This window comes from Mytilus galloprovincialis, chromosome 2 (genome assembly GCF_965363235.1).
Source record: "Mytilus galloprovincialis chromosome 2, xbMytGall1.hap1.1, whole genome shotgun sequence".
Classification (NCBI taxonomy): Eukaryota; Metazoa; Mollusca; class Bivalvia; order Mytilida; family Mytilidae; genus Mytilus; species Mytilus galloprovincialis.
The window spans coordinates 96533057-96560418 of record NC_134839.1 but is presented as its reverse complement, the minus strand read 5'-3'; the positions used below and the strand labels follow the sequence as shown (position 1 = coordinate 96560418).

At 32.0% G+C, this 27362-nt stretch overlaps 1 protein-coding gene across 1 annotated transcript in view; it reads right to left on the bottom strand.

Annotated features, from left to right (window-relative positions):
* The window catches only part of LOC143065005 (secretin receptor-like), a 93387-nt gene extending 77366 nt beyond the window's left edge, over positions 1–16021 (bottom strand). Inside the window, exon 1 of the mRNA XM_076238265.1 lies at positions 15792–16021. The gene's annotated coding sequence lies outside the window, so the exon portion shown is untranslated. The remainder of the gene's footprint in view (positions 1–15791) is intronic.
* Positions 16022–27362: the final 11341 nt, after the last annotated feature.

The following is a 27362-nucleotide window of genomic DNA, read 5'->3' as shown; positions in this document are numbered from 1 at the left end:
TGGACAAAGTTGACAACAGCAGGACTGCCCTATTCTTTTAGTTTCCTTTTAGTCATATAAGTCTAAACGGTGCTACGTATTTATACATCATTGGTTTCGAAACGATTTTGTTTGATAGTTCATGATGTAGTAAAACACACAAAAGCGCTTCAGACACATAGTTTTTATCTAAACACAGGATTAAAGAGATTTCAACTAATGACAAATTTTCTGCCTTATGAAAAACTCTTGTTCAATATTTAGATTACTGTAATCTAGAGGAGATTTCTCAATACATATTTACAAAAATAACCAATATGGATATGTTTTAAATTATTATTGCAGGTCAATGTCGATAAACTAGCTCCCTTCAGTTTGAAATGAAAAAAACAAAAAACAAAAGCGTAATTCGCGTGGTGTTGGAAGTCCTCAATTTCTCTTTTGTGTTATAGAAATACGTGATCGTGAATTGGCACTTTATTAATATAGTCAAATGTTGTCAACCCATAGCTGAGAACACTTTCACAGAACATTGACCTGAAATGAATATTCAGCAATTGTGCGAAGAATTTTATTAAGATAGGGAAGCTTATGCTCAAAGAATAATTACAGATACGTAAGATACTGCTAACGAATAGCTAAGATTGGAAGCACAAAAGAGAAACACAGCGAAGAACGCATTGCTCATAAATTTGATGGTCTTTTGAAGATGCAATCCGAATAGAGGCGATGCAAATTAACGATGCACATATGGGACCTATATATATATATATATATCACACCAACTCCACCAGTCTGAAGACAGAATTAACCACAAGATAGAGGCTAATGGTGAGCACTTGTGATAAATAACCAACAATAACATTATATGCTGTAGAGTGACGGTTGGAAAAGCTGACAACAACTGAGGATGGAAGCATAGTTCAGATAAAATCAGATGATGTTGGATATAAAAACAATTAAACTTGTTCAATACCGTCTAGACATCCCATAGTATAACAAGGTTTTGTTGTACAGATATGATAGGAAACATGTACATGTTGAACATTGTATAAAAGAATATTTATTTTATACTTTTATCCCCCTCTTTTCTTTCCAAATTAATTTTATACGCTGGGATAATCTTGACAATACCCCTCCTTACGGCGTCGAATTTTATGTCCAAAACATGTTTGAAACATACGAATAAACCTTTTCAAATGTTATTGTTCCTTATAGTCTTACAATGACCCGTCCTATACCCATACACAATGACACTAGAACTGGAACAGGGGCCTAGCATAAAACAGGTATTGTATGGGAGCTAATAAAATGTATATATGCTTATATCTCTTGTAAGTTCCTTATAAGTGCTAATGGTTGTGTCAATTATCATGTTATGATTTGATTTTGTCTCATTTCAGGATGGAAGAGAGGTTTTAATAAGTTCACACTAGGATGTTTTATCACTTAATCCGAAAAGCGAGTGTCATGCATTTTGAATAAACAGAATCAGAGGAGACAAATGCAGGCCCTTCAAAATATTTTATAGCTGTTGTGCCACCAAAGAATCAATAACGGTAGTGTCCGATACATGAAATGATGTCCCAGGAAAAGACACGTCATCATATGACGAAGATTACCTTGCTAGGGTTTTGGTCTGGTTCAACTGTCAGTTGGGATTGCAGTAAGCAAGAAGTACAGACATATGAACATCGACTGATATGTTTCTTTGACGAAGAACATCTTCAACATATGGTACCAACTGGGTCTTTCCATCGTCTCAAGTAGTAGATCAATTGAACCGATCTTTAAGTTCACCGGCAATATGTCATAAACAGGAGGTCATATATAAAAGCGTTAGCAATGGGTTCAATTACCAGTAACAACTACTTGAGTTCTACGCCCAGAACTACAGTCATCATCGCTAACCCACTAAACCAGGTCAACGGCCTAGATCATTGCTAGTCTACTACGATGAGTGAACCCAGCTAAACAACATTCCTTGATGTCACCTAAGTAATACCTTACTTATGAGGGCAGTCTAATTATAGACACTGTACAATCCCCGACAGAGCCATTTGTTTTCGTGGATAGCCGGTTCTATTTGGATTTGGTTTTGAAGCGGCTCCATTTCAAAATATTTCTTCATATGTGTTACCAAATATCTCCAGTGGAGAACAACAACCCTTTCTATTTAGTGACAACAAACTACATTTAGAAAGATTTATTCGGTTGCTACAGATTGTTTACGGTGACTTCCATAATTACCATCGTATCATATAGGTACGATGACATGTAACGTTTTAACTTCCTGCAATAAAATCAATTAAATATCGGGCCATTTCGAATATATGAAAAGCCACAGTACAGTGTATGGAAAGCCACAGTAAACCCCCCGATTATTATTATTTTTCCTTTCCTGATTAAAAGCCGAAGATTATACAATTGATAAATAATCGGCGGGGGTCTGACTTTTAAAAATCAAAGATTTTACAATTGATAATATTCGGCGGGGGTCTGACTTTTAAAAACCGAAGATTTTTTAATTGAAAATAATCGGCGGCCATTTGATTAAAAGCCGAAGATTTTATAATATAATAATCGGCGGTGAATTTTTAAAAACAGAAGATTATGAAAAGCCGAAGATTTTGAAAAGCAGTAGATTTTGAAAAGCCGTGGATTTTGAAAAACAGTAGATTTTGAAAAGCCTTAGATTTTGAAAAGCCTTAGATTTTGAAAAGCCGAAGATTTTAGAATTATAATAATCGGCGGGATTGTAAAAGCCGAAGATTTATTTGTATCCATGTATTTTTAAAGGAAAAGTAATAATAATCGGGGGGTTCACTGTGGCTTACGAATATAAAGTAAACACATATATTTGGTCAAATCATTCACAATTATTGAACTGTAAATTTACTTCTCTCAAATACTTATTTTCAACTTCAAGATATTAAAATGGCACATCACTTTCTCTTTAAAAGAATATAAGAATATATTAGAAGGATTTGACACTTACAATCATGTCAGAAGAAAAGCTGACAGCACCACTATGAACAAATACGAACAGGCAAACAAAAATCTACACAACACTACGTTAGATACTAACGTTAATCATGTAGATTCGGGTGTAGTTACTACACTGATAGTGGCACCCATCATTTTGCTGATAACGTCAATTCGATGTAAATGTGTTGGGGATGTCACAATCATGGATAAAAAGGAAGGGATTGTTGTAACAACAAATGGAATAAATCCAACGTTGGTTGTCACACGGTAATATTTTTTTATCAACATGGTCCGTAATAAGAAAAACATCATAATGCATTCGTACAACTTTTTTTTTTTATATAGATAACTGTCAACTACTAGGATACTATATAGTACCTTGCATTTAAGAATTATGTACTCTTGTATTGATTCAATGGTTACTATATGGAAATTGTATAAAAAATCCTCAGCCTTTTCCCTTGTACTCAAACATTTGGCAATTCGGTGCTTTATAGATAGAGGATTATTGCATTCAATGCGAGCAGTGCTAGCAATGATTTCCTTAAATAAAGGCAACAGTGGTATACCGTTGTTCGAAATTCATAAATCGATTGAGAAAAAAAACCAAACAAATCCGGGTTACAAACTAAAACTGAGGGAAAACATCAAATATAAGAGGAGATCTACGACACAACAAAAACACAACACTAAAATGTAACACACACAGAAACGAACTGTATAACAATGGCCATTTTCCTGACTGGGTACAGGACATTTCAAGAAAAAAATGGTGGGCTGAACCTGGTTTTGTGGCTAGCCAAACCTCAACACAAATAAATGGGAGAACATATAGGACAGAGAAACACACGGATAATAGCTATCAAAAGCTACAAGGTTTATAATATAATACGTCAGATGCGCATTTCGTCCACACAGGACTAACCAGTGACGCGCAGATAAAAAATTTTCGAAAGCCAAAACAAGTTCAAAGTTGAACAGCATTGAGGAACAAACGTTACAAAACGCTGTGCCTAATACGGCTAAGGTTTTATGCCTGGAATATGACATCCTTTTTATTTAGAATAATTCATACATTTGCAAACGGGTGAATTTATAAAAAAAATTAAAAAAAAACGAATATAAAATACAACCTAAACTAGAACATAAAACGTCACAGCCGAGTTAGCCAAAGAGATCAACACACAAAGTGACGTCACATTTGAATTTCTAAAATTTCCCCAAAATAGGATAGAGTTAGGATAGAATTCCAGATTAGTTTTGTAATACTGATATAACATATTTTAATAACAATGGAAATTACAATACTAATTAATATAAAATTGTGGTAGTAATTAGATAATTAAACAAGTTTATAAATTAAGATATTGGGCATAAGCATAAATAAGCATAAAAGATTTATTCAAAGTCGGTTATACTTCAAACAATACAACATACACTTTGCAGAGCTTTTATCCGACATTACAAATATTTGGTTAAAACAAATACATATATGGACCAACTCAAGTACGCCTTCTAATGTGTGCTCGACTTTAGTCAATCAGCACGAGGTTTTTTGGTCGTTCAAGGCTTTTTGTAAACAATAAACGCTAGCAGATCATTGAGAAACAAGTGAGTAGTCTATGTATAAAAGTCTACATTTTCTACACAGATCTTGGTTTATATCTGCCACAAAATCCCCCTTTTCTATTAAATATAATGAAACAATAAATAATAACGCTTTGCACGAAGTTGGCCATTCCAGTCAATTTCTGACAGGTGGGAATGAATGTGGAGATTTTTGTATAAGTATCAGAAAAAACATCTAAGATGTAATTATTTTTAATTATTTACTGCTGCAAGACCCTCAGAAACTTTTTTGCGTATTATTATACACAAGTGTACGTGTCAGATGAAAAAATTCAAAATTTCACCCATAAGATGTATAAATGTTACACCCCTCAGAAAGGACCGTCCATCCCCCTTTAGCAGACATTAACTGAAATGGCCCAGTCCCCTTGGTATATGTAAAAGATGGCCCATCTATATTATCCAATATCTTTGCTGTTTTAATACTATTGTAGTTGATGACAATATCATACGTATCAGTCTATTGAAGAAGCGATTCGATGAAAACTTTTCTTATATCAACGAGCGATATTGTCTTATATCAACGAGTTGCATTGTGGGAAATTTCAGACGAATGTTAGCATTTGTACGAAGAAAGGCAGATTTCTCGGCATAAAGTAATGACTCTTTTCTTAAAACAGGGTGACATTTAACACGACATTCGTCTGGTGTATAATTTCCATGAATTATTTTATGTAATATCAAGCAATGTGTATTTAAACGAGAAAATTGAATTGTTGAATAAATGAAACATAAATGCACCATTTATCATTTGTAGGTGTACACATTCTATAAATATCATGTAACAAATTCAGTGGAATGTAATTGAGATGAATTCAATTGTTTGCTAAGCCAAAATCACCTATAAGTCAAAGATACTGCTATATTTTATTATATCACTGCAATATTTGTCTTATATCATAGCGATGATTTTTTAATATCAAAAATTTATGAATGCGATACTTTTCTAATATAACTGCTATAGTTTTCTAATATAAAATGAATACGATGACACGTCACAATGCATGTCAAGAAAACTGCAAACATAATTCACAATCTTAGATCATGACCGGTTGAATGTTTTAGGATCAATATTACTTAAATTTCGTAACTGCAACAAAATTGACGCTTACATAAACTTATCATTTCGAAAATGTTGCTTGACCCTATTGATAGTTGAAAGTGTTAACAACCTGTTCAGTCTATTGTTTTCAATCACATGGTTTAACCGACTTATTCTATTTGAAGTGATGATGCAATGGCGGAATTTAAATGTAGTTGCAAATAGTCTTCCGACCTATTAGATTCTAATATACTGGTCACACTGCTATAGCCTATCCACCTTGGGAATATCGAAATAGACAAAAAATATCATTACTTAAAAGAAACATTCATTCAAACAATCCAATCCAATACACCTCCAAATTACAATGAATATTCAAATGGTAAAATATATAACCCAAACAAATTAAAATGCACAAATGCTGATGTCCCGAACTTTGAAGATACCAACTGGGTAGCCTCAGGCTATAAATTGAACAACTTCAGATACAATGAAAATCAAAAATCTTGTCAAACAGAAAATGTATTTATAATTAGCATAGAAAAAAATATTGAGAAGGAAAAGTTCTTTTTTTAATATCAAAGATTTTATTTTACATCGCGATGACAGTGAGGGCATTCCGATGTATTGTTGCCACAGAGATTTGACTTTCGTTTTTGACTAGTAACCGATGGTATAAATACGCAAACATTTCTTAGTGCAAAATAACAATACGTATCGCTTGTAATAAATTCATTTCTTCAATGAGTACTAAAAAAAATGTTAAGAACACAAATAATTTAAATTGAAATAAATAAGATGTAAATGTCTTTTGACGTTAGAAATGTGTGTATATCTTTTCTATATTTATAGATTTAGATCGTTCAGTTTGAGAACAGGACAGTAGTTATTTATAAGGGGAAATTTTTAAAGATTTATAGATATAAGAAAATGGTGCATGAGTTCGAATGAGACAACTTTCTATCAAAGTAATAATTGTTTAAAGTAAACCACTATAGATCAAAGTAGGGCCTTAAACACAGAGCCTTGGCTCACAGCGAACACCACATTACTAGTGTTAAACCATTCAAACAGGAAAACCAACTAATTTGTATAAAAAAGGAGATTCAAAAGTACTGGTCAGATTTTGTCGAATCAATCTGAACGAGGACAGTATGATTCATCTTTGTCACAAGTTAGTTCCATTGTTTTCAATGCGTGCATTGCGAGAATATCGGATATATATTATTTCGGTGCGTTCATTATAAAATGTTAAAATTGCTAAATGTTATATATGTGAACAATCTTTTTGATACTAAGCTATTTGATTACGACATTGTTTATCAAACCCTTATTTAATTAGTTTTGCTTCCAAAACCAATTGAGAAATTTGCAAGATGTTATCAAAAAACATTTGAATTTAAGCAGTCTTAAAACTGCTTATTTAAATACAATACTACTAAGAAGTAAAATCACAAAAATACTGAACTCCGAGGAAAATTCAAAACAGAAAGTCCCTTATGAAATGGTAAAATCAAATAATAAAACACATTAAACGAATGGATAACAACTGTCATATTTCTGACTCGGTACTGGCATTTTCAAATTTTGAAAATGGTGGATTAAACCTGGTTTTTTAGCGCTTAACCTCTCACGTGTATGACAGTCTCATCAAATTCTGTCATATTTACAACGATGCGTGAACAAAACAGACATAATAGGTAAAATTGTCAAAATAAGGGTACAGCAGTCTAATATTAATACTAATAAGTACTAATATTAGTATAACAAAAACACCGCTATGATATTTTAAAAGTATCGCATTGATATAAGAACTAATAGCATTTGTTTATTTATGTATATAAGAAAAACACAGCACTTCAAATTTTACACGGACATAAACTTGAGCTTTTAACTAACTTCTAAATATATATTTAGACTCAATTGTTGTTTATATTTGAACAATAAGTTTTAAAGTTAGTATTTTCTTAATTTTTCGTTGCCGAAAACAACATTTTCCGCATGGAATGTCTGCATATTTACAATTGATATTAGACAATATCGCTATGTGATATAAGAAAAGTTTTTATCGATACGCTTCTTTCATAGACTGCGTATTGGCGGACGAAAAAATATAAAAGACAATTTATCAGTCCATAAGTCAAAACCAAAAACCCAATTGGACATATTTTTATATATATTTAGGTTTCAAGTTAAATCTGGCACGATACCAACGATTCGATCACTTAGTCTGAGGAGAGACATCTTAGCAGAAAGCAAAACAAAACTATTAAATAGTCCATAGGTAAATTCGAAAGATCCAAAAGATGGCAAGTTGTTTTTTCAATATATTAAGATATCACGTTAAACTGACATGATATCAACGATGCGATAAGTCTAAGTCTGAGAAGGAGAGACATCATGACAAATGGGGAAAAAGACAATTTATCAGTCTACAAGACAATACAAATAAACCACCAGAATCGCAAAACAAATCCGTGATCCACCTATTGTTTTAACCATTACAATCAAAGATTTAATCAGATGACAAATAACTTTTCCTGATGACTTGGAAATAAGATAAGGGAAACTACATATTTTGTTTGCTCAACGCAAAATGGATCAGACACAAGTAGAACATACTTATAAATAAAGGCAACAGTAGTATTTCGCTGTTCGAAATTTATAAATCGATAGAAAAAAAACCAATCTGGGTTACAAACTAAAACTGAGGGAAACGTATCTAATATAAGCTTAAGAGATACGACACAACAGAAACACAACATTAAAATGTAACTAATAACAAAGTCTTATCCACAACACAATAAATATAACAATGCAAATTTAATGTGAAAATGCCTTATATAACATAAACAAGATTGCGACTTCGCGATGTATGACACAAACTATGCTATCATCTTGACTTTTTATATTGGTCATATGTTGTAGTTACTTGTCCACACGCTCCAAATCAGTATTATTGCGGATCATTCGAGTTACAAATGTAAAAAAAAAAGAAACTGATTTTTAAGCATCTTCTATTTCTACTATTAATTAAGCACTTTTTGATATATACATTTGTATAGTTATCAATTCCAACACTTCGAACAAATACAATAAAGGCAAACTGGAAGACAAAACCCATATCGCTAATACCGTACGGGACGTCATTTCACTAGAAGTACATTACTTTTTATGCCCCACCTACGATAGTAGAGGGGCATTATGTTTTCTGGTCTGTTGGTCCGTTCGTCCGTTCGTTCGTTTGTTCGTCACGCTTCAGGTTAAAGTTTTTGGCCAAGATAGTTTTTGATGAAGTTGAAGTCCAATCAACTTGAAACTCATTACACATGTTCCTTATGATATGATCTTTCTAATTTTAATGCAAAATTAGTCTTTTGACCCGAATTTCATGGTCCACTGAACATAGAAAATGCTAGTGCGAGTGGGGCATCCGTGTACTGGGGAAATATTCTTGTTATTAATATTTTACTAGAAATAATATAGTGTACTCTACCAGGTATTTTTGGTACAACCTCATAATGAAATATAAAAGTAATCAAAATCATCTGTAAAACCCGATGTTCTCATGAATGTACCATGAGAAGTGATGACCATTGGCAACAACTGTAACATTTACAATTGTAAAGTTATTTAACTTAGGATTTTTCAACAAGTTTTCTAGTACTCTTAGAGAATCTCTGTACGGAATATTAATTCACAATTTTACCACAGTTTTACCTTAAAAGATTGATCATTACACAAGTTTCGATGAATTTTCTTAATCTGTATATTAATATATTTTATCATTTAGTTTAAGTTATTGTTTCATTATGTTTTTAATCTACCATACATGTTTAAGCCAATCCTACCTCGGCATTACAAATTATTAGTGGAATTTATATGACATTTTACGTACATAATTGTCTATCATCAGTCCACATGTCAGACAGAGTTTAGATATCATACTTCAAGCTTCCGTTCACATGATTCGAAAATAGTTACTTTTGTATTTTGTAATAAGACGGAATAATCATAACTGGAAATAATATGATATTGAAGAATCGATATAACGTGTATTTTTCTTCCATTTCGCGACATTACTTATCAATCCATTCATTTTCTATGTTCTGATGGTTAGATTATGTATGTGCTTCTATTACCTCGAATGTCAGGTTAAGCATTGCAATAAAAGGTTTTTGATCCTAGGTACAGCATGGTCAACTATTTATACTGATACCACTTTAATTGTTTTTGCCTCTGTTGGTGCTTTGTACAATCAATTGTGCTTTACATTGCGGTACATCAAGTTCAAACCACATTTTAATAGCAAACATTTTCAATCATACAAATGACCCCATATAACTGCATTATGAAAGATTTCCCTCGGTTACATTGTTAAATTTAGCTGTTATAGTTTTTATCCTTTCATTACTGAGATGGGTAAATGGTATCTTGTTCTGAATATATCAAAATGTCTGTTTAATAAACGATCAAAAATGGTAATGCAAAGATTTGTCCACTAAACCTCTTTTATGTATTATTGTTTTTCATTATTACTAATGTGCTTTGTCTATATGCCTTTTTGTTTTTCTTTGTTACATATTTCTTTGTTTAATTGTGATTGAGATTATAACACAATGTTGACTGCTGTGCCCCAATTTTAGACATTTATTTAATTCGTTTGGTGTGTTTGGGACTTTGCGTTTTGAATTTTCCTCGGCGTTCGGTATTTTTGTGACTTTGCGTTTTGAATTTTTCTCGGCGTTCGGTATTTTTGTGATTTTACTTTTTATGAGAACCATAAAAGAGTGCAAATTTAACTTGATTTCAACTTACAAACATTCATTGTATATTCATAGAATATTGCTTTGTCGACATTATCTAGGTGAAATAAAATTGCATGTAATTTCAATAAAATTCAAAGTCACGTACATCCTTCATCGGTTGTTAGATTACATTAAATGCGCCAATAATTTCTTAGAAATTCAGATTCATACCGGCTATTTTATTGGCAGTGCAGTGCATAAATGTTATATAGTAACTGCATACACATACATGTAATTATGATACTATTATACAAAGTAATTATATGTTATATGATAGTTTGACAGTAGTGCTGGCAACAATAACGATCCGAAACTAGTGTTGATAGAACATTGTTCAATCATTCATTTGAAGAAGAAATTCAAGTTATGAAGGAATGTTAAGAGTTCAAACAAGAACAACACGTGATTAGATTAGGTTAACATGACGCAATATGCAATATTTGAACTTCGATTTGTTATAAATGTTTTACAATAAGAAAACAATTGTTACGATTAATTTCATATTATCAAAAACATTATATATATATATATATATATGTAAAAAGTAAAAATCACAAAAATACTATATATATGTAAAAAGTAAAATTTACAAAAATACTGAACTCAGAGGAAATCAAACGCCCAAACACATCAAACAATTGGATAACATATGCTCTTTAAGAGCCAATGTATACGTTTTGGTTTTATTAGATCTAGCAAAGAGGTCGACTGTTTTTTTGTCAACTGATTTTTTGGAAGGATTGATTTTTAAATTCATAATGTTTTCCTTTTTGATCTTTGATTTATAAATTCATACCGTTTTCCTTCTTTATCTTTGATTCATAATACTGAACTGGCATTGTTATTTAATCTTAAGAATTTTCAATTAGAGTTGGTTTTGTATTTTAACATTAATTTTGCTAAAACTCTCAATTAATGTTGGATGTTACTGAGCACGGGTCTTCATTCTTAACTTTCATTACAGAAAGGAAATTGAAATCGCTTATCAGAAGATATATAAACATCATTTTTTTACTTCAATAAGTAACAATCATATAAAATAATACATTCTACATAATTCTTATCGACATTTGCTCCTAGGGTAGAATGCATAGATTTACAGAATCATTGGAAATTATTTTCTAAAGTTTGTACTGTCACACATCCCTAAAATGAATAGGAAATACTATTCAAGAAAGATATTGTTCAGACGAAAAGCATCGAAACATGTTTTATGCACGTTTACTAAGAACAAAGTATAGAAAATTGCATTTTTCAATTTAATACGTTGTTATCATTTCAATTCTACTCAAAATAACTAGCAATTCATGTCAATATAAAAACGATCTGTCCGTTTTAAAAACAATGTCTGTGCATTTGATTGCTTCAGAAGCTGGTTCGTCGACCTAATAATATCAAGTTAGGCACTTACATCAGTATTACAATGAGTGACACGTCTAACTGATACTGTTAACAGCTCAACCAAACACGTGTTATTTATTTTCTGAGCTATATTTTTTTTATTGGGAATTCCTTTTGAAGTGATATGCCGTCTGTTTATTCGGTTAATTAGATAGGGAAATATGAGTGCATGTTTGTCTGCATGATAACAATGTAACAACTGTATAGAAGACATTTTTGTAGTCTGAGAGATTTTGAGAATAAAATGGATATACGAAAAATAAATAAAGGACACAATGAACTAATCTGGGTTTTTTCTTCTTCAGAACATTAAAATTGACAAGACTAAAAGTGCTCTCAAGATGAATATTTTTTTTCTTTTTTGCAACAAATGTTCTCATGCCAACCAACAAAAACACTAGACACTTTATTAATATATATAAGCTACCTAAACTGTATTTGGCAAAACCTTTCGGGATGGGTTCTAAATGCTCTTACTCTTCGTACTTTAATTGCTCAATTTATCTTGTTTGATTCAAGCATTAATGACGAGTTCTTTGTAGAAAAAAAGCGTGTCTTGCATACACAGTCATAATTCTGGTATATATGACGAGATTACTTTTAAGCAATTCTCCAGTAAGGTTACACATATACTCTTATTATGCATAATTAGTGTTGTTTTCCAATCAAATGAACGTAATGCGTCATTCAAAAAATGTCATAGCCGACAATCTCTTGACTAGTGTCCTTCATTTTCAATGTCCCTTATTAAGTTGGCCAAGGTATAAAAATAAGTATTAAAGTATAAACATATGTATTCTAAAAAGGTAAATTTATTGATTCCAATCTTTTGCTCATTTAATATATAGCTGACTTGTGCCAGTACATTTGTGATAAAGTAGGACGTCATCTAATTCAATTCCATTATCTGAAGCCTTTAATACTTGTTATCTAGATTTTCACCATACATCAATTCTACTTCAAAAGCTGAAATAATGTATTGAAATGAGCGGAATAATTATTTTTTGTGAAAAGATTTTCCATGTCTTTGCTTGATGTTGAATTGATCACATAAATATCGGATTGAGGTCTTAGTAATGACACAAGTATCCACTTTGTAGAGTTTGTTGTAATTTATATCAATTCTATTTAAATTTGTAAAAATAAAAACACGCATCGGATTTGAGTCACAATTTTGAAATTACAATAATTCTAGATTATTTATAATCATTTAAAGCTTTATAATGTAGTAGTGAAATTGACCTTTACTCGCACTTTAGTATATATAATTTAAAGGTCATTGCTTTGTATTGACACCGTATGTCTATATAGGTTAAGGAAATCAGCCTTACTAACCTTTTAATGCTTTGGGAAGTTGGTCTCAAATTGTGTACGACTCCACAAAAAATTTGGTCTTGATTAAATAATCTGGAAATAAGACTTATGAGCAAATTCTATAAAATATTATTACACCTCAAGATGGAACAAACCCACACCGTTGAACTTTAGGAAGATCCATTTTGGAAAATCTCCATACCATAAAACATATAACTTTTTTGGATTAACCTACACCAAAAATGTCCAAATCATAACATGTATCAAAGATAAATGTGTATCAAACATCAACACGCGAACAACTATATGACCAGAAGGGACATCAAGTAGACCAATTTGTTCGAGGTTAACTTTGCCTTAGGGAGTTGGAACCGAAGTTTTCTTCATAATTTTTATATATTATATCTACTGAAAATTTAAGAAATCTTCAAGTCGTCGTACGACTTTCACCGAAAAGTAAAACACATGACGCATAGTAAGTACAAAATAACCCGTATACGAAATTTAAAGAAGAAACATTTCAACTAAAAAAATAAACAGCCTTTGTACATTTGAGATATATATAGATTAATCCTTACATGCAAATGGTATAAAAAGTTGTCTTTATTTGCTTTTTTTTTAGTTCATTTATTCATAGGATGTATTAACTAAACGTGCCGTTTGATTCCTAATACACCAATTCCATGTTCTTGAATTTCACTGGATTAACTTTTCATTTAATTTTGTAACGGTAGACTGACTTAGGTGGCAAAACTGACATTAAAAGAGAATCGGACAATACCAAAGGGATAATCAGACTGACAAGTTGACAACTAACTGACTAATGTGTCTTTGTGATCCATTCGTTTGATGTGTTTGAGCTTTTGAATTTGCCATTTGTTGAAGTACTTTCTGTTAAGAACATTCCTCGGAGTTCGTTTTTTTTTTGTTGTTGTTATTTTACTTTTTATTTGTAGTGAAAACAATTACTCTAGATCTTTTTTTATATTCTACAATTTATAGATCACAGTATAAATCCATTAATCACATTATAAAGAGTAAAAATGTTGGTATGTTAGCACACATATACTACAAAGAATCACACATGAACCCATCAAATATTTTATCCCGGGATATTTGCACAGTATGTAAATATTATTTCAAACTTAACTTTTTTCAGTTGTGTTACTGGTCGATGCCCACCAAAACAATAAAGTCAAGAATGGTCAAGAATGGTGAAGGGACTCACTGTTTTTTATCCTTTAAATTCCTTGTTTATTTATACAAAATGTAGACAATTTAACATTGGACTCATAGCTCAATTAGTTCAATGAAATCTCAAACTGGAACCGTCTCCAAATAGTTTTTTAAATCATGCCCTAAAGGTAATACTTTGTTTGTAGTCTCAACAACATATACATAACATACGTTTCATAGTAGATATAAGACGTGGTATGATTGCAAATGAGACAAATCTCCATCCAAGTCACAATTTTAAAAATTAAACCATTATAGGTCAAAGAACGGTCTTCAAAACGGTGCCTTGACTATAAAGGGCATAAAAAAATGACCAGTGTAAAATCATTCAAACAGGAAAACCAACGGTGTTATCTATATAAAAACACGTTTTTTTTTTCTGTAGTATTGCTTGATATGTGGACCAAATCCAGAAAGAGTTTATAATTTTTCGGTTTTAGAGGTGTACCAATAAACCGGTGTATCCCCATTCTCTAAAAAGAAAAGAACGGGAAAGGAGGGGGTAGTTATCTACATTACAACTCTTCTATACTATAAACGACGGTTCTACCACTTAATTTGTGTCTTATACAGAAATTATAAACGATAGATTTAAAATCATATGCTGTTAAACTTTACTTCCAGATGTGACTCTTTTGCAGCAGAGAAGTAAAAGCATTATGCTCTACATGTACACTTTTAGAATGAAGGGGAACTGTTGACTAATGGTATATAAACCAGAAATCATCATAAGTTTTATTTCTTCAGTATTTTTTGTTTTGTTTTCCAATCATTTATCATAGAACGCCGACATATAAAGAGCTGAAAGGATAAATCAATGCAAAAGGTTCAATATTTTCTACTAGAAAGTTAACCAACAATTTTCTTTTTACCATCTTTCGAACAAGGTTTCCCTTTGACAGATTTATCTATTCCATCATCCTTTATCATAATTGTGATGCCGAAGGTTCTATAATAATTGTCAACTATGACATTATAGATCAATGTTTGTTTTATTTTCAAAATGTGAAAAAACTCATCATAGATACCAGGACTAAATTTTGTATATACGCCAGACGCGCGTTTCGTCTACAAAAGACTCATCAGTTACGCTCGAATCCAAAAAAGTTAAAAAGGGCAAATAAAGTACAAAGAATTGAGGACCACAATTCCTAAAAGTTTTGCCAAATTCAGCTAAGGTAATCTATGCCTGAGGTAGAAAAGCCTGAAAACGGTCTTTATACACACCAATAAATGTCCCGAATTCTACTGTTAATGAAAAACCTGTACCATGTTCCTTATAACTGAATGTTCCTTTCTCTGTGTTTTTCTAATAAAATGTACATCTCTGTAGATTACAATTAAAACAAAGAAATGGTAGTTTCGACTATAATATCAAAATAATGTTTACTTACGTTAATAATTGAAGATATTTTTCTATAAATCCAGTTTGAAAACGTATATGTTTCAGTAAGTCATAACAAATTCAGCATTATAAAGATATGGAATATATGTTCCTCTTATTTTGTTACCAAAACTACTTACATAATGTTTTGTAATCTACGTAGATGTCAACACAGTTCTATATGCTGATTTCAGTAATTTCATTTCTTATGAAATGTTTATCATAAGGTTTGGAAATATGTACTGCAATTAATTCGTATTTTCTTATAATTTATAATCTTAAAACTATACATCTAAATAAATTAGAAATATCATGTTCCTCATACGGGCTTTCACCAAGGCTTCAAGAAAGAACTTTTTGAATACGATTTTCATTTATGAATGTTTGAACTTTATTTTCAGTATAAAGTATTGGTTCGTACCATTTAAAACGTAAGCAACAACATTGAAAGAAGAGGGCCACTCACTTTATATCAATACTATATTAATTAACTATAAACTTGAAAAGCAGGCTTTGTATATTTAATATTTCATTTGAATATTTAAATGCTTAACTGATCAATAGGATGGAAACTGGTGTGTACAAATTATGATATTAATGAATGTTTAAATGATAATATATAATTCAAATAAATTATAAAGATCTTATAAATACGTTTGTTTAATTGCATTATCGATTTTATCCATTTTACAAAGTAGTCTGAGTTATTCATGGTTATTTTTCATTAATTCTTATTTTGCATGGATAAAACTGTTACTTGAGTTGATTTTTAATATGATTTATATGTTTATTACGATAGGGAAAACAAATTATTTTCACTACAGTTCTCGTTGATATTTCACATTTTTCCTCATTGGCAATCATATTAAATACAAATACATATAAAAATACTTGGACAATTGCAACGAAACTTTATCAACCAGCATGTCTGACATAGCATAAAATGTATCATGGGTGAAAAATGCAAGCTTTTATTTATTATGTTGAAAACCGCTCTAGATGTAAAAATCAAACATTGGTAGAAAAGCTCAAATTTTAGATCTCCTGTTTTTTTTTTACATCACATCGTCAAATACCCTTAAATGGGATATTGCCTTAATATGTTAAAAAGAAACTTTAATTGCAAACATTATAAGCAAGACAAGATAAAATAAACAGCTGCGCTATGAGCGCATGATACGCCCGACGTTTTGTGTGGAAGTTTTATGCAATAGTCATAAATAGTTTCTGAGAAAGTTTTAAGCAATAATCATCAATTGTTTTTGAGATACGGCACAACATGTAAAACAAAACCTCCCTCTTTTTTATAAAATACTCAATAACTCAAAAATGAAATTTTGAATCATCACCAAAAAGTATACAGATTAATATAACAAAGACATGTGTAAAGTTTTAAGCAATAATCATAAATCGTTTTTGAGATATGGCGCGACATGTAAAAAAAACCTCCTTCTTTTTTACAAAATACTCAATAACTCAAAAATGAAACTTTGAACCATCACCAAAAGTATACAGATATTAAGATTAAATAACTAAGAAGTGTTTAAAGTTTTAAGCCATAATCAAGAATTGTTTTTGAGATACGGTGCGACATGTGAAAAAATACCCCCCCCCCCCCCCCCTGGTTTAGTTACAAAGTGCCGTAACTCAAACAGTATTAATCTTATTTTCATCAAAAAGTATACAGATCATTTGACCATCATAAGAAACAACCATATTAAGTTTCATGAAATTTGGATAAGTCGTTCTCAAGTTACGATGCGACATGTTTACGCCGGACAGACAGACGGACAGACGGACGGACACCGGACATTTGTATACCATAATACGTCCCGTCAAAATTTTGATGGGCGTATAAAAATAAGTAAACTTGACCAAAATCATTGATCAACTCCTAATGCATGTTGTGGCCTCTATAACATGTCTTCATCAGTGTATTACATCAAGCTGATGACCATAAACCGAGAGAAATCACATTTTATAGAAAAGAAATATCAGCAGGACAAAATATTTACGATTTTTTTAAACGTTGCCAAACTTCTCATCAGGAGTTTTAGTCACTGTATGACGATTAGTTTTTTAATTTTTGCCGGTTTTGCTTGTTATCTTTAAAAACTAGTATATAATAATAGATAACTTTAAATAGCAAAGATAATTAACAGATCTACAAATTTGTCAAGATTACCAAACACTGGTTATATCAGTAATCGCCCATAATTGAAATTTTAACAAAATTTAATATTTTGTGTTTTTACTTGTTTCCTTGGAAACTAACTTGTCAAATGACGAAAATCGACAGTCGAACAAGAATTAAAGTTATTGCCCTCGATGGTGATTTTTACATACTTGGTAGAGAGAAAAAGATCAGTGACCGGCATAAAATTTCAGAGTAAAAGGAGAGTTTTATTTTTTTTTAAATACTGGCATATATCCATTATTGCTCCTTTGGCCGACCCCAGAGCTTATCTATTTTATCTGTCTATTCGAAATAACATAACAAATGTGGTGAGCTTATCTCTTTTATCTGTCTATTCGAAATAACATAACAAATGTGGTGCACACTTTAAAACAACTCACTACGCGTGTTATTTAGTGTGCACCACATCTTTCATGTTATTTCTTCATAGACAGAAAACATAGAACAGTCATTCCTAAGATAGAACAGTCATTCCTAAAATAGAACAGTCATTCCTTAAATATTTTTCGAGGTGAAAAGTAAAATAGCATAAAATACCGAACTCCAAGGAAATTTCTAAACGGAAACACCTTTATCAAATGGCAAAATCAAAAGGTCATACCATCAAACCAATGGACATCTGTCAATTTACTGATTTTGTAAAGTCAAATTCATTATGTTGAAATGGTGGATTGAACCTGGTTACCTAGCTAAACCTTTCACTTGTATTACAGTCGTTTTAATTTCAAGTATATTGATAACAATATGTAAACAAAACAAACAGTTAAACAATTGTGATAACACAGTCAACATTGTCTGATAATCTTTATCGCTATAAAAAAAAAATATATCAACAAATAAAAACAAAATGGAATTAACACTCTATAGAAAACACACATAAGCAAAAATTAACAACAAGAATACCATAGCAGAATATCACAATGGCGGGATGTATAAATACCGAGCCACGCTAAAAGGATATAACCATAAAAGGTTCAAAAATACAAAGATAAATAAATAGCACACTATAACACGTTATTGATAAAGACAACAGTAGTATACCGCTGTTCAAAAGGCATAAATCGATTGGTAAACAACAAATCCGGATTATAAACTTAACCCAAGGAACCCAACGAAACAACAGAAACACTAAAGTGACGCATTTAAAGATGATAAAAACGTGAATAACTAGAATCATCATGTATTATTTGTGAAGTTGAATTTTCATCAACAAGGTTTTAATAAACCGATGAACTTTTTTTAGAAACGAAATGTTATTTGACACAATCCTGGATCATCAACTTTCTGCTCAGCACTTTAGCACCGAATAAGTTAGGAAATGTATATCCCATACGTAGGTTAATTCGGTATATTGCTGCTCGGTTAGGAGGAATTGATGAAAAAAAAACAAAACATTGTTTCAATTGTCATATATTCTGGTACTGAGATAACCACTTTTGTCATATACGTAGTATAAGTCTTAAACTGAGGCGAAGGAAGCCATGTCTGTTATTTCTTTAATTGTAATTCTAGAGGATATATGAATGGAACCGAATCAAAAAAGTTTTGATTGTTAATGAAAAAAAGACATCATCAATATATCAAAAAGTGAAATTGAATGATCTGGCTTTTCGTGTCTTCTTGTTTTAGACAAAAACAAGTGTCTAACTCAAACTCTGATTCATATGTTAATAAGAAGGAGCGGTACTACAGATACAGTTAAGTCGGCCTCATATCTTGACTTAAATCTAGAAATTGACAATGAGGGTCGGTTGAAAACAAAACTTTACGACAAAAGAAATGATTTCAGCTTTCCAATTGTGAACTTTCCATTTCTAAGTAGCAACATTCCAGCAGCACCTGCATACGGGGTATATATCTCCCAATTGATGCGATATTCCCGTGCTTGCATTTCCTATCATGATTTTTTTGATAGAGGGTTGCTGCTCACAAGGAAGCTATTAAACCAAGAGTTCCAAATGGTGAATGAATCATCCCTTCGTAAATTTTACGGACGCCATCACGAGTTGGTTGACCGTTATGGAATAACCGTTTCACAAATGATATCAGATATGTTCCTTACTTAACTACAATCCCCTTCCCTCTCATGAATGTGACCTACCGAATTAGACTATTTACCGGATTTGTTATCACATAAGCAACACAACGGGTGCCGCATGTGGAGCAGGATCTGCTTACCCTTCCGGAGCACCTGAGATCACCCCTAGTTTTTTGGTGGGGTTCGTGTTGTTTATTCTTTAGTTTTCTATGTTGTGCCGTGTGTGCTGTTGTTTGTTTGTCTTTTTCATTTTTAGCCATGGCGTTGTCAGTTCGTTTTAGATTTATGAGTTTGACTGACCCTTTGGTATCTTTCGCCCCTCTTTTAAGGAAAGGCGCACAATTCGTTGACATATGAATGTAGACAATTTGTTGAAAACGGTTACCTTCTAATTCAACAAATAATTATGTTGTCACAAGAAACATCGGTATACTAATAACTTGTTCCTCTGGGTAACATTTGTAGTCTGTATGATAACTATGAACAAAACATATCTGGGCTATGGTAGCCAACAGCAATAAATTTAGCGTCATTGCTACCATTCATTTATTGAAAAGCATTGTGACAACAATGTTTCGAATTGACACACTTTCGAACTTACACCCTCAACCACTACGATTTTAAATTGTATAAAGTTAAAATTGATTCTTTCAAATAGAAAAATATGAGTGAAAAAAATTTCAATATAAAACTTGGCCTCCAAGGTGACATCAGGAACACCATGTTTAAATTTGAAAAGCTTCGATGGAACGATTCATGAGTAAATACACGGACACTGGTTGGAAGCAACGTCCGTTCATGCAAAATTCTTCGGAAGGTTAAGCTGCCTGCTGGTGTGTGCGGGTTACGTGTTGTTATCAAGATATATAAAGGCAACAGTGGTATACCGCTGTTCGAAAGTCATAAATCGATTGAGAGAAAACAAATCTGGGTTATAAACGTAAACCGAGGGAAACACATCAGCTTTAAGTGGAAAACAACGAAACGCTAAAGTGTAACACACACAAAAACGAATTTTAAGATTACAACTACCATTTTCCATACTTGGCACAGGAACTTTTTATTAAAAAAAAAATTATTAGATTGATTCTGGCTTTGGATTTTTTCTTTTATATGTTTTACGACACAATTTATTTTCAAATGTAACCGAAACTAGTGCCTCAAATTTCAATAAAGGCTGATATCCATCTGATAGCATCTTATTTCTAGATGGTAGCATCAGACATCTAGTATCGACTAAACAAACAATTGTCAGGTCCTTTGATACATTTGTTAAAAGTCATCGGTTAAATCAATAGTAATTTATCACAATATTATAATGAAATTCAAATCCTAATTTATTGAAGGAACAAAGCAGTATGTGTTAGTTACAAGTTTAGCCAAGAGGCAGTTATATGACATAAGAACATACCATGTACAAATGGATTGTGGAAAATAAGTCATAAAATCACAACCTTGTCTGTCTAGTCAGATAAACAAACATCGTTCAGTAACTTCAACTTTAAATTTCGATCTTTATCATCTTACAACAGTTTGAATATACGTCAATAATGCCTAAAAAAACAAATATGAAGTTCCATATCGACTTTAACGAAATGAGTATCGCGTCTATTTTTCATTTTGGTTTCAATGTAATTTTAAAAAGCTCTATGCGGTGGTGGTTTTTTTTTCTTCCGTTTTAAGCTGAAAACATATAGCAGTCTATCTACAGATGTTCGCAAAAAACAATGTGTTTACTTTTTTTTTTGGGGGGGGGGGGGGGGGGAGTTCTCAACATGCCTTAAATATACCTGAATGTTAATAACTGTAAGCAGTCATTATTGAAATTAAAGTATATTTGACCAAAAAAAATGTTTGCGGGATCATTCTATTATCCTTATGCTTATTAACTTTAAACTTAAACAGATACATTTGATTGTCAATATGGTACTTTCTTACTTTTCTTATACGTAGCAAAAAGTGGTCTCACAAGACAGGTGAGCTTTAAATGCAAGTTCAATTTGTATGAAATGCATTACAACGAGACCTAAAATTGATGGTCCTATAAAGAGGCTCGAGGGAACAAAAAATTCAGCAAACTTTTAAACATTTTTTTTCGTTATCAATTTTATTGATAACACTATTAGTTGTTACTTGATTATATAATATATGGTACAAAAATCAACCAAAATATCAATTCGTTTTGGCCCCAGATGACTTTTAAAATGATTATATTGTTGAAAAAGCTCCAAATTATCTCCCTTTGGTGCAAAAATGCAATTGTTTTGCATTAAAATTGAAATATCTTTTTTTAACTCATCGGTGACCTATATTTTTTCATTTTTTTTCCCAAAAAGCTGTACTTAAACTAAACTAGAGGCTCTCAAGAGCCTGTGTCGCTCATCTTGGTCTATGTGCATATTAACAATGGACACAAATTAAATTCATGACAAAATTGTGTTTTGGTGATGGTGATGTGTTTGTAGATCTTTCTTTACTGAACATTCTTGTTGCTACAATTATCTCTATCTATAATGAACTTGGCCAAGTAATTACTGTGGAAAATATTTCCTACAACTTTACAAAAATTAATAAAAATTTCTGAAAATTGTTAACAATTAACTATAAAGAGCAATAACTCCTTAAGGGGTCAATTGACAATTTTGGTCATGTTGACTTATTTGTAGATCTTATTTTGCTGAACATTATTGCTGTTTACAGTTTATCTCTATCTGTAATAATATTGAAGATAATAACCAAAATCCTCAAAATTTCCTTAAAATTACTAATTCGGGGGCAGCAACCCAACAACAGGTTGTCCGATTTGTCTGAAAATTTCAGGGCAGATAAATTTTGACCTGATAATTAATTTTTTTTTTTTTTTCATGGCAGCCGTCTTGGTTTGTTGGCGGGGTCACATCACATATTTTTTTTTAACTATATACCCCAATGATGATTGTGGCCAAGTTTGGTTTAATTTGGCCCAGTAGTTTCAAGAGAAGATTTTTGTAAAAGATTACAAAAATTTACGAAAAATTTGTCAAAATTGACTATAAAGGGCAATAACTCCTTAAGGGGTCAACTGACCATTTTAGTCATATTAACTTATTTGTAGATCTTACTTTGCTGAACATTATTGCTAATTACATTTTATCTCTTTCTATAATAATATTCAAGATAATAACGAAAATCTGCAAAATTTCCTTCAAATTACTGATTTCGGGGCAGCAACCCAACAACCCGTTGTCCGATTCATTTCAAAATTTCAGGGCAGATAGATTTTGACCTGATAATTAATTTTATCCCATTTCAGATTTGCTCTAAATGCTTTGGTTTCAGAGATATAAGCCAAAATCTACATTTCACCCCTATGTTCTTTTTTAGCTCACCTGGCCCAAAGGGCCAAGTGAGCTTTTCCCATCACTTTGCGTCCGGCGTCCGTAGTCGTTAACTTTTACAAAAATCTTCTCCTCTGAAACTACTGGACCAAATTAAACCAAACTTGGCCACAATCATCATTGGGGTATCTAGTTTAAAAAATGTGTCCGGTGACCCGGCCAACCAACCAAGATGGCCGCCATGGCTAAAAATAGAACATAGGGGTAAAATGCAGTTTTTGGCTTATAACTCAAAAACCAAAGCATTTAGAGCAAATCTGACATGAAATTGTTTATCAGGTCAAGATCTAGCTGCCCTGAAATTTTCAGATGAATCGGACAACCCGTTGTTGGGTTGCTGCCCCTAAAATGATAATTTTAAGGAAATTTTACTGTTTTTTGGTTATTATCTTGAATATTATTATAGATAGAGATAAACTGTAAACAGCAATAATGTTCAGCAAAGTAAGATTTACAAATAAGTCCACATGACCGAAATGGTCAATTGACCCCTTTAGGAGTTATTGCCCTTTATAGTCAATTTTTAACCATTTTTCGTAAATCTTAGTAATCTTTTACAAAAATCTTCTCCTCTGAAACTACTGGGCCAAATTAATCCAAACTTGGCCACAATCATCATTGGGGTATCTAGTTTATAAAATGTGTGGCGTGACCCTGCCAACCAACCAAGATGGCAGCCACGGCTACAAATAGAACATATGGGTCAAATGTAGATTTTGGCTTATAACTCAAAACAAAAGCATTTAGAGCAAATCTGACATGAAGTAAAATTGTTTATCAGGTCAAGATCTATCTGCCCTCAAACTTTCAGATGAATCGGAAAACCCGTTGTTGTGTTGTTGCCCCTGAATCGATAATTTTAAGGAAATTTTGCTGTTTTTGGTTATTATCTTGAATATTATTATAGATAGAGATAAACCGTAAACAGTAATAATGTTCAGCAAAGTAAGATATACAAATAAGTCAAGTGACTGAAATGGTCAGTTGACCCCTTTAGGAGTTATTGCCCTTTATAGTCAATTTTTAACCATTTTTCATCAATCTTAGTTATCTTTTACAAAAATCTTCTCCTCTGAAACTAATGTGCCAAATTAATCCAAACTTGGCCACAATCATCTTTAGGGTATTTAGTTTCAACAATTTGTCCGATGACCCGGCCATCAAATTAAGATGTCCGCCACGGCTAAAAATAGAACATAGGGGTAAAATGCAGTTTTTGGCTTGTAACTCAAAAACAAAAGAATTTAGAGCAAATCTGACATGGATAAAATTGTTTATCAGGTCAAGATTTATCTGACCTGAAATTTTCAGATGAATCGGACAACCCGTTGTTGGGTTGCTGCCCCTGAATCGGTAATTTTAAGGGAATTTTGCTGTTTTGGGTTATTATCTTGAATATTATTATAGATAGAGATAAACTGTGAACAGTAATAATGTTCAGCAAAGTAAGATTTACAAATAAGTCAACATGACCGAAATGGTCAATTGACCCCCTAAGGAGTTATTGTCCTTTATAGTCAATTTTTAACAATTTTCATAAAATTTGTAAATTTTTATTAACATTTTCCACTGAAACTACTAAGCCAAGTTTATTATAGATATAGAGATAATTGTAAGCAGCAAGACTGTTTAGTAAAGTAAGATGTACAAACACATCACCATCACCAAAACACAATTTTGTCACGAATCCATCTGCTTCCTTTGTTTAATATTCACAGACCAAAGTGAGCGACACAGGCTCTTTAGAGCCTCTAGTTTAGCCATGGCGGCCATCTTGGTTGGTTGGCCGGGTCACTCCACATGTTTTTTAAACTAGATACCCCAAAGATTATTGTTGCCAAGTTTGGATTAATTTGGCCCAGTAGTTTCAGAGGAGAAGATTTTTGTAAAAGTTAACGAAGACAGACGACGACGATGGACGCCGGACGCCAAGTGATGGGAAAAGCTCACTTGGCCCAAAGGGGCCAGGTGAGCTAAAAAATGTAAAATTTAAGCGATTTCTGTTATTTACTAGTAGTTCTTTTTATTTCGTTATTACCTCTTTTTCTCCTATTAGTTCAACAGAAAAAAAGTACATTAATGATAATGCAGGTTTCTTTTGAAGGCAGCTTAAATGAACGATGACCCCATATTGTTAAATTTAATTTTTCTATTAAGTACATGTATATGATAAAGTTCATTTATAGAAAAAAATTAGCGAACTCCTATATTTAAAAAAAATATATACCTGCAAGCCCCCTTAACACAAGTGTTTGCTTAATGAATGTTTCAAAATTGACGCGCTAACGCCTGTATAATATTTGTCAAGGTTCAAATTTAAGACTGATTTTTTTAGACGACTGGTAATGTGTAAATTGTATGAAGCATGCTTCTGTATTAGACCTTGTACAAGTAAACCATCAATATCTGCTATGTGCCAGTCACACAGCTTTGTGTTGCAAAGTAAACATGTTTAATTAGCAAAATAAGGCAACAGTAGTATACGTCCGTTCATCCCAAACTCCTTCTGAAGGTTAAGCTGCTTGCTGGTGTGTGCGGGTAACGTGTTGTCATCACGATATATAAAGGCAACAGTAGTATACCGCTGTTCGAAAGTCATAAATCGATTGAGAGAAAACAAATCCGGGTTACAAACTAAAACCGAGGGAACCACATCAACTATAAGAGTAAAATAACAAAACACAAAAACAGTCTAAATGCTCATAAACATCTTAATATTTCAATGTGTTCAGTTTATTGCGTCTATTTGATACTAGCGACTTACAAGCACACACACACAATGAGTTTGTTTAATAAATAAGCTTGAGATGTCTGCTTCTTATTGACATGCTGCGGGGAAATATTGTATATCATATATATCGGCAAGTAAAAAACTTTTAAATCTGTCTCGTGTCAATCCAGTTTCTTCATCTTGAATTATAAAACCAATAGATTGTTAAGAATCTTATTATGACTATGCTTAGAGCAGACGATTTAAGTACGAAATATACATCTTAAGTACGTTCAATTGTAAATATCATATCTATTTTCTTTCATGATCAGGCAGTTTGGACAAATAATTATCTACCAGTATTTCATTATAAACAAACACCTAGTCAGCAAATATGAATTTTGTGGATTTTTTCTCTAAATTGCATTATTGATATATGAAAGCCTAATTAACCTTTGCTGGTAGACTAGAAAAAGAAAAATTGTGCAACAAAGACTTACTAATATTTCAGACAGGAAAGTTGTTTTCCAAATAGAAATTGGGAAAAAGGGATGAGATAATATGGACACCTCATTTTAAATAGACAAACTCTTCAACTAGTTGTATTTCCTCCAAACTGCTTAAAGTTTAATTGAGAAAAAGAATTCTTTCAACGATTAAATGATTGTCTCAACACTTTTTAAAGGCTATTGTTGTGCTGAAATTTAAATATATAAACTAGTATGCTTAGGTCCACTCGATTTCATTACGTATATTGGATCAGCATGAGCAAGAAAAAATCTCGAATTTTTCTGAAATCGAAATTCAAATGATGCTAGCTGAAGTTGAAAAACATAAAGGAACAAAATTTAGCAAAAAGACATGGGATTGGATTTGTATAAAGATAAATTCTTCAAATACCCACCACCAAAGAACAGTTAAAGAAATTCGAAAGAAATGGACAACATTTATGAGCAACGCCAAAAGAAATGAACAACATTTATGAGCAACGCCAAAATGAAAGTGACACACAATAGCTCATTTTGAAACATTCCACAAATTTATAGAATCATTGGTCTTGAAAGTCTATATTTACCAACAACATCAGCATCGTCAAATAATCTAAGATTGTCTCTGTTCAAAAACTCTCGGTTTTTGCGAATGTTATTCGCTCGTCGTCTTACATGAACATACACAGCGGCCATATTTGTTGTTTTTGTTCTAGCTCATTAGGCCATCTTAATTTTGTTGACAATCCTAAGACACCTATTTATATATCC